The sequence below is a fragment of the Porites lutea genome, chromosome 1 (assembly GCF_958299795.1).
Source record: "Porites lutea chromosome 1, jaPorLute2.1, whole genome shotgun sequence".
Lineage (NCBI taxonomy): Eukaryota > Metazoa > Cnidaria > Anthozoa > Scleractinia > Poritidae > Porites > Porites lutea.
Window position 1 is genome coordinate 14,167,956 of NC_133201.1, and position 7,003 is coordinate 14,174,958.

The 7,003-nt window shown below is 39.6% G+C and overlaps 1 long non-coding RNA gene across 1 annotated transcript; it reads left to right on the forward strand.

The window, feature by feature from the left end:
• Positions 1–1,955: 1,955 nt before the first annotated feature.
• LOC140945903 (uncharacterized) lies at positions 1,956–6,814 on the forward strand. Its single transcript, XR_012166770.1, has 2 exons — positions 1,956–3,196; positions 3,369–6,814. It is a non-coding gene; the product is annotated as an uncharacterized lncRNA (long non-coding RNA).
• The last annotated feature ends 189 nt before the right edge of the window (positions 6,815–7,003 follow it).

The following is a 7,003-nucleotide window of genomic DNA, read 5'->3' on the forward strand; positions in this document are numbered from 1 at the left end:
CATAGGCCTTCAACTTCGCGAGCAGAAGGCTGTGGTTTATGGCATTAAACGTTTATAATACCATTTATACCGTGAATACTGTATATTTTACATGTAATCTGTATTTTAAGTGAAAAAGGGCCACTTGGAATACTTTGTGGTATAGTAAACGTAGATTCACTACAGATGCAGATGCCGAAACCAAGAGAAAACCTCTAATCCATGCCAAAGTTACGACTGTAGGCTGTGTGAGCCCCTGAACTTGTAAATATTCATCCACACATGCTAAGCTAAAATTCCAACACTTTTTTCATCTTTGTAGTAAGCAAAATTGAAAATGCAAAATAATTACATTTGGAAGTGATTTCAAAATAGCAACTTTTCAGACAATCCTGGCCAAAAGGTTTTGGGACACCTCCCCTTTTTCACTTTGTTTTTGCATGGAATTTGCAGCTAACCTGCAATACACACTCATAAACACGGCTTTAACAAGTTTTTTCTCCCACACCCCTAAACAAAGTTGAGGTTCATAAAGTGTACAAGATATGTAAAAGGTGTCTGACTTGTAACACCCAACACTGTTCAGGGGGGGGGGGGGGGGGAGGGGGTAAACTAGAATTACATTTTCCTCACCTAAAACGCAAAGTAACCCTAACTTTTTGACCAGGATTGTAGCTGCGAGGAGCGACGTGAGGCGATTGTATTTATTGGATGAGCGAAATTAACATAATGCTTTACGAACAATTAGCAGGGTTAATCTAGGATATTACTTGAGCGAAACAGTTCTCAACACAAATTAGTCTGCCTATTGGAACTTTATGGCTGGAAATAACAGCACTCACTCTGTAACTATACCTATGCCACAATTCCATCCTTAAAAGATCTGTCAATCGTAGTTATGAATAGAAACAAGAAAGAACCCTCTTAATAAAGACGTCCTAAAACAGTCGTCAAGTCTATTAAATATGGCTCTGGTAAGGTCAATTTTTTGACGCAATTTTCTCAAAGACAAGGACAAATAACACAAAACAACAACAAAAAGTGCTTACCTCGAAGGTTCAAGTGTGGCTTTGAAGGGTCGCCATCGCCGTAAGACAACAAATGAAGGGAAAAAAATACACCAAAAATTAAAATACCACTATAAAAACTTCGAAAAAGAGCCACACGCAGGCAAACAAACCCTAAATTTCGACTGTTTGCGCCACATTTTCGACATCGTTTCGTCACAAATTTCCGCTATGATGGAACCATCCAACGCCATCTTGGGGCAAAAACCAACCAATCAGCGAAAAGAAATCAGCTCACGTGACATAACTTTCCTATCCAGTTTTTTTACTATCAATGAAAGACCAAAATATAGGGTGCAAACGGAACCGGAAGTTCTATGCAGGGCACCTGCCAAGTAAATCAAAAATCACCTTTAAGAAGAAAATCTTAAGCAATGCTTAAACGGTTGTTGCCAGTGGCAACCACAATTACAAGCTAAACCCCATGAAAAAGGTTTATCGGGGTCCCCCATAAACAAGTTCGACCATAGCAGTAGAATTCTTCCAAACTACATCAACGAACCTCCCACCACACCCCTTTGCGAAGTTATTGGTTGCCGTAGCCCTTCGGTAGCAGCAATATACAGGTTACGATTTCTAGGTTCAATATTTGTCTTAATGGAAGGCCTAAAAGAAAAATCAGACCGACGTTTGTGTTCCCCGTAAGCTTATAAAATATTTTCTTATCTGGCCCGGGCGAACAGTTATTCCTCACAATATCTGATAGAAAATTTTACACTAACTAAGGTACTGTTTGTTTTCTTTGTGGACAGTCCTAAGGCAGCAAATAACTCAGACATTTAACTTTTTTCGCTACCAATAACTGTAATATACTTTAACCCACACAAACTGTGCGGTACGTGTTAAGGTGTAGTGCATTCACTGAGAAACCTGCGATCTTTGTAGTCTACAAATTATAAACGTCACAAATGAGATTTATTTCTAAAAGAAATAAATGGTTTTATGCTTAATGTGACTGATCATTATTGTATTTCTCCAGCTACCAGCAAAGGAGGGTTTCCTGTCATCCGGGTGATTTGTCACGAAAGTGTCATTTATGTCACGGGTCATGTAGGTCACAGAAGCGAGGCACAAGGCCTCCTTCCTCGCATTACAAGACAGTCAGAAACATTTTTGATGGCGACCGGATTTAGATGCAGGATGCTTGCGATTTATCAGTCTCTTTCGCTCTTCTTGGGTCTTACCTACCGAGCATCACCTCTTCTTTGAGATAAGTACTAGATTATTGCCCGATGGCTCACCGCTTACTCTCGGTGCTGTATTGATGTCCACAGTCATGTTCGTGCACATGATCGTCTTGTTGATTGCGGGAATTCATACACGTTGCGGTCGTTTATGCTAATGAAATGCCATTGCTTATTGGTAACATCGAATTTTACATCCGATCGACCATTAATTTTTTATGTTTTCAGTTACACTGGCGTGTATGCTAGTCCGTTCGGTGTGCGTAGCACAGTTTCGTTGTCCCTCAGACCGGTTGTGCCTCGTGTTCTTCAGCTACTTGTATCGCTGGTGCCAACTGGCGCTATATTTGAAATCAGTAACACTCGCCCGATCTTCAGTTGCCTGGAGCTGGGTCTCTTTGTTTATGATCTTGTTTTGTGATTTGGAAAGACACTTTATTTATTTATAATTATTTTGAGTTTACCTTTATGCAATTTGAGCATTTTTGACCTTTGGACGCAGCTTATATGTATAATTAATATATTACAGTATTATAAAAATACAAAAAAAAAAAAAACAACAACAGCAACAGCAACAACAAAACAAAGCCAAACAAAACGATGCGTTATTAAACCCTACAGGCTAACACTTGCAACCATTCTAACAAAGTTACCTCAGAGGTACAGTGTACTGTATCAGCATATCAGGTTTATCGTTTGCTGTTCATATGTCAGTTTTGTCTGCATATTGTGTTTTTATCCTGTTGCATTGTGTATCGTTGTGTTCTGTTGTTTTCCTTTAGTCGCTGTCGGCGACATTCTGTCTGCCAGTGCTTACTTCTGGGCCGTTTTTTCAGTGTGAGGCTTTGTTCCTCCACTTGTATTTTAGGCGTTGACCTCATTTTGTTGAGGTTTTGTCCTCATGTTGTATCAAGGCTTTGTCCTTGTTTTTTATATTGAGGCTTCGTCCTCATATTTTATTTTGAGGCTTTGGCCTCGTATTACATTATTTATTATTTTGGCATTTATAGGGGAGTTTTTTGCGTCGACTTAATGTCTGACAGACTTTCCCTGCCACATTTTTATTGTGTTATATAGTGGATTCGTCCATTATTTTTATTTATTACATTGAGGCTTTGTCCTCATATTCTATTTTGAGGCTTTGGCCTCGTATTATATTGAGGCTTTGTCCTCATATTTTATTTTGAGGCTTTGTCCTCATATTTTATATTGAGGTTTCGTCCTCATTATTTTATGTTGAGGCTAGGTTCCTCAGTTTGAGGCTTTGGTCCTCATTGTTCTAGGCCCCTGTTCCTTTGTTTGTACTGCTTATTTGATTTGTTTGCAGTGATATGTGTGTGGTTCTGTTGTTGTATTTTTGTCTAGGGTAACCAGATGCCAATATTATTTGGTTTGAATTTCTATTCACATTTTTTGCCTTTTTTGTCTATTTTTTAGTCTTTATTCATGCAATCCGTTATTTTGGTTTACATGCAGCTACATTAACTTTAATCTCCGGTTTTGTTGGCTCCCCTGTTTTGATATGTGTGGACATTACAGTCCTGCATTTATTGTGATGAGACACTGTTATACGTTGCTTTATGCTTTACTCTCCACGTCACATCAGTGCTTTTAGCTTTGTTGTTTCTGAGGAATTTACGGTTTATTTGTTTTGTTTGGGAGATCCTGATTGATTTATTAATTGGTTACACATTGTTCTTTAATGGTAGCACATTCTGGCTTTTTTAAAGAAGTTGTTTTTATAGTTTTTTCATTTTACTGCAGGTGCTAAGGTATACACATGCAGCTCCCTTTCATGAACGCCTTTTGAATGAAGCCAGTCTTGAGCAGAGTACCAACCAGCTTTATCCAACCATCTTCAGCTTTCCCTTGGCATCTCTCTTAAGAAAGTCAATAGCTCTGCATTCTCTTTGGTTCCTCAATTCAGTTCAACATAGTATGCAAGAAATGTTCCAAAGAGTTGTACACATTCTGCTGATCAGTTTTCCAGGAGTTGCATCTCTAGTGTCGGGCTACTCAAGAGCAGCTGCTGCATCCCTTGGCACGTGGCACCTACGTGTACATCTACTTGGGCAGAACTTTCCTCAGGCAACTTTGGCTTGCTGGGCATTGTGATTGGGTATACATGTAGCTCAAGTGTATAGGACATGTATGTCATTTGATACTTATGTGCAGGACATATGGGCAGTGACATTGTAATATGTAGAATTCTCACCACATGAGTCAGGGTCATTCGGCCATCTTACAGTATATTGAATTTTTCACTTTTAAATTCACCTGTTAGTTTCCTAGGTGATTTCTGCTTACAGTATAGTTTCAAGGTGACTGTGTGAGCAGGGGCCATACAGCCATCTCACAGATTTTCATTTGAATCAGTTACATCAGTGAGTTACGTCAGACTTTTTATTAGTATCATTCAGGGTGACTGTGTGAGCAGGGGCCATACAGCCATCTCACAGATTTTCATTTGAATCAGTTACATCAGTGAGTTACGTCAGACTTTTTTTTATTAGTATCATTCAGGGTGACTGTGTGAGCAGGGGCCATACAGCCATCTCACAGATTTTCATTTGAATCAGTTACATCAGTGAGTTACGTCAGACTTTTTATTAGTATCATTCAGGGTGACTGTGTGAGCAGGGGCCATACAGCCATCGCACAGATTTATTGTAATCAGCTACATCAGTTAGCTATTTCAGACTTTTGATAAGTATAATTTTGCATGACTGTGTGAGCAGGGGCCATACAGCCATATCACAGATTTCCAAATTTAATCCGTCCATTATGTCACTGAGCTATGACAATTTAGAGTAAATTGTTATTATTTAAATTCATGTTTACTCTGTGAGCAGGGGCCATACAGCCATCTTACCGATTTCATTTTAATCAGTTACATTAACAAGCTATTTCAGCTTTTTGATAAGGGAGCAGGGGCTATACAGCCAGATCACAGTTTTTTAAATTAAATCATTTCATTATGTCACTGAGCTATGACCATTCAGCCTAAATTGCTATCATTTAAATTCCTGGTGACTGTGTTAGCAGGGGCCATACAGCCATCTTACTGATTAATTTTCACTTCTAATCATTTCAACCTGGTTTAACTTTACAGCTTTTAAACACGTTTGAGCTTCGTATCGATGTGGCATTAGTGAGGCCGATATTATAAGTTGACTGTGTGAGCTGACAGGCTATGCAGCCATTTCCTTTATTCTAGCTACAGTAGCCCATTTCTGTTGGTTACATCAATCCACTTCTGTATCCAAGACTTAGGAAAACGTTACTTAAAACTCATTTGCTTATATAGGCCATTTTATTCCCATCTAGTGTCCAGTGCTTAGTGAATAAGTGCAATTTATGATGGCTGTGTGAACAAGGGCCATACAGTTATCTCATTCATTTTCACTTTTAAACTGTTAGTTAACTTAAGTGATTCACACTTTTTAATCTGTATCAGATTCACTGACAGTGTGAGCAAGGGCCATTCAAACTTGTACATTTCTGTTGGTTACACTGATCCATTTCAGTAAGCAGGGCTTGGTAAACAGCCTTACCATTCTATTTCTATATGTTTACGTGCATAACCTCCACTGAACTAAACTGGTGGAACTAAGCTGTGAGTGACAGTGACAAAGAATGTATACAATGTCCTATTGCTATGGACACACATGAGCCGTTATGGCGCTAGTTGACGCTATTGTTGTAAGGTGTACACGGTTGGATGATTATAATACATGTATATTCATCTCAGCTCTCGCACATTGACCCTTTTTATTTTTAATGTGGTATCTTTCTTACCTTTAACCCCCAGAGGTTTTGTGTGACTGCATTGGTTGGGGGATACGTTCCCAATTTTTCCCATGTGGTTTTTCGGGTTTTCGTATCAGGCGGCGCACACCTTTTTCCATTGTACATTTTGATTTGTAGGTACCAGTAGTTTCTGTTGGCGGTCGTCTTGCTTTGGCCTCGGGTGGGGCGGCCCTTTCACTCGTTCCTTGCTCTGGGCTGTGGCGGGTGTGCCCTCACCTTTGCTGGTATAATGTTCTTATGTATCTGGTTTTCCCAGCTTTATATGCTTTAATTTAATAAACGGCCACTCCCGTGGCCAAAATATCCCATAATGGGTTTGTGATTATTTGTGTCCCAGCAAACAGAGCTCACCCAAAGCGAGACTCCGCCAACATCAATAACTTTCGTAATATGTAAAGGAACATGAAGCATAAATGAGATTTATTTCTAAAAGAAATAAATGGTTTTATGCTTAATGTGACTGATCATTATTGTATTTCTCCAGCTACCAGCAAAGGAGGGTTTCCTGTCATCCGGGTGATTTGTCACGAAAGTGTCATTTATGTCACGGGTCATGTAGGTCACAGAAGCGAGGCACAAGGCCTCCTTCCTCGCATTACAAGACAGTCAGAAACATTTTTCCCTCCCTTCCCTCCCGTTAGCTTTATTTTACCCTAGGGAGTGGCGGGTGTGCCCTCACCTTTGCTGGTATAATGTTCTTATGTATCTGGTTTTCCCAGCTTTATATGCTTTAATTTAATAAACGGCCACTCCCGTGGCCAAAATATCCCATAATGGGTTTGTGATTATTTGTGTCCCAGCAAACAGAGCTCACCCAAAGCGAGACTCCGCCAACATCAATAACTTTCGTAATATGTAAAGGAACATGAAGCATAAAAACTTAAACCTTTTTTAGGAGGTTTCACGTCGTAGACGCAGTGGCGGATCCAGTCTTTGAGATAGAAGAGGGGTAGGTGCCCTGCA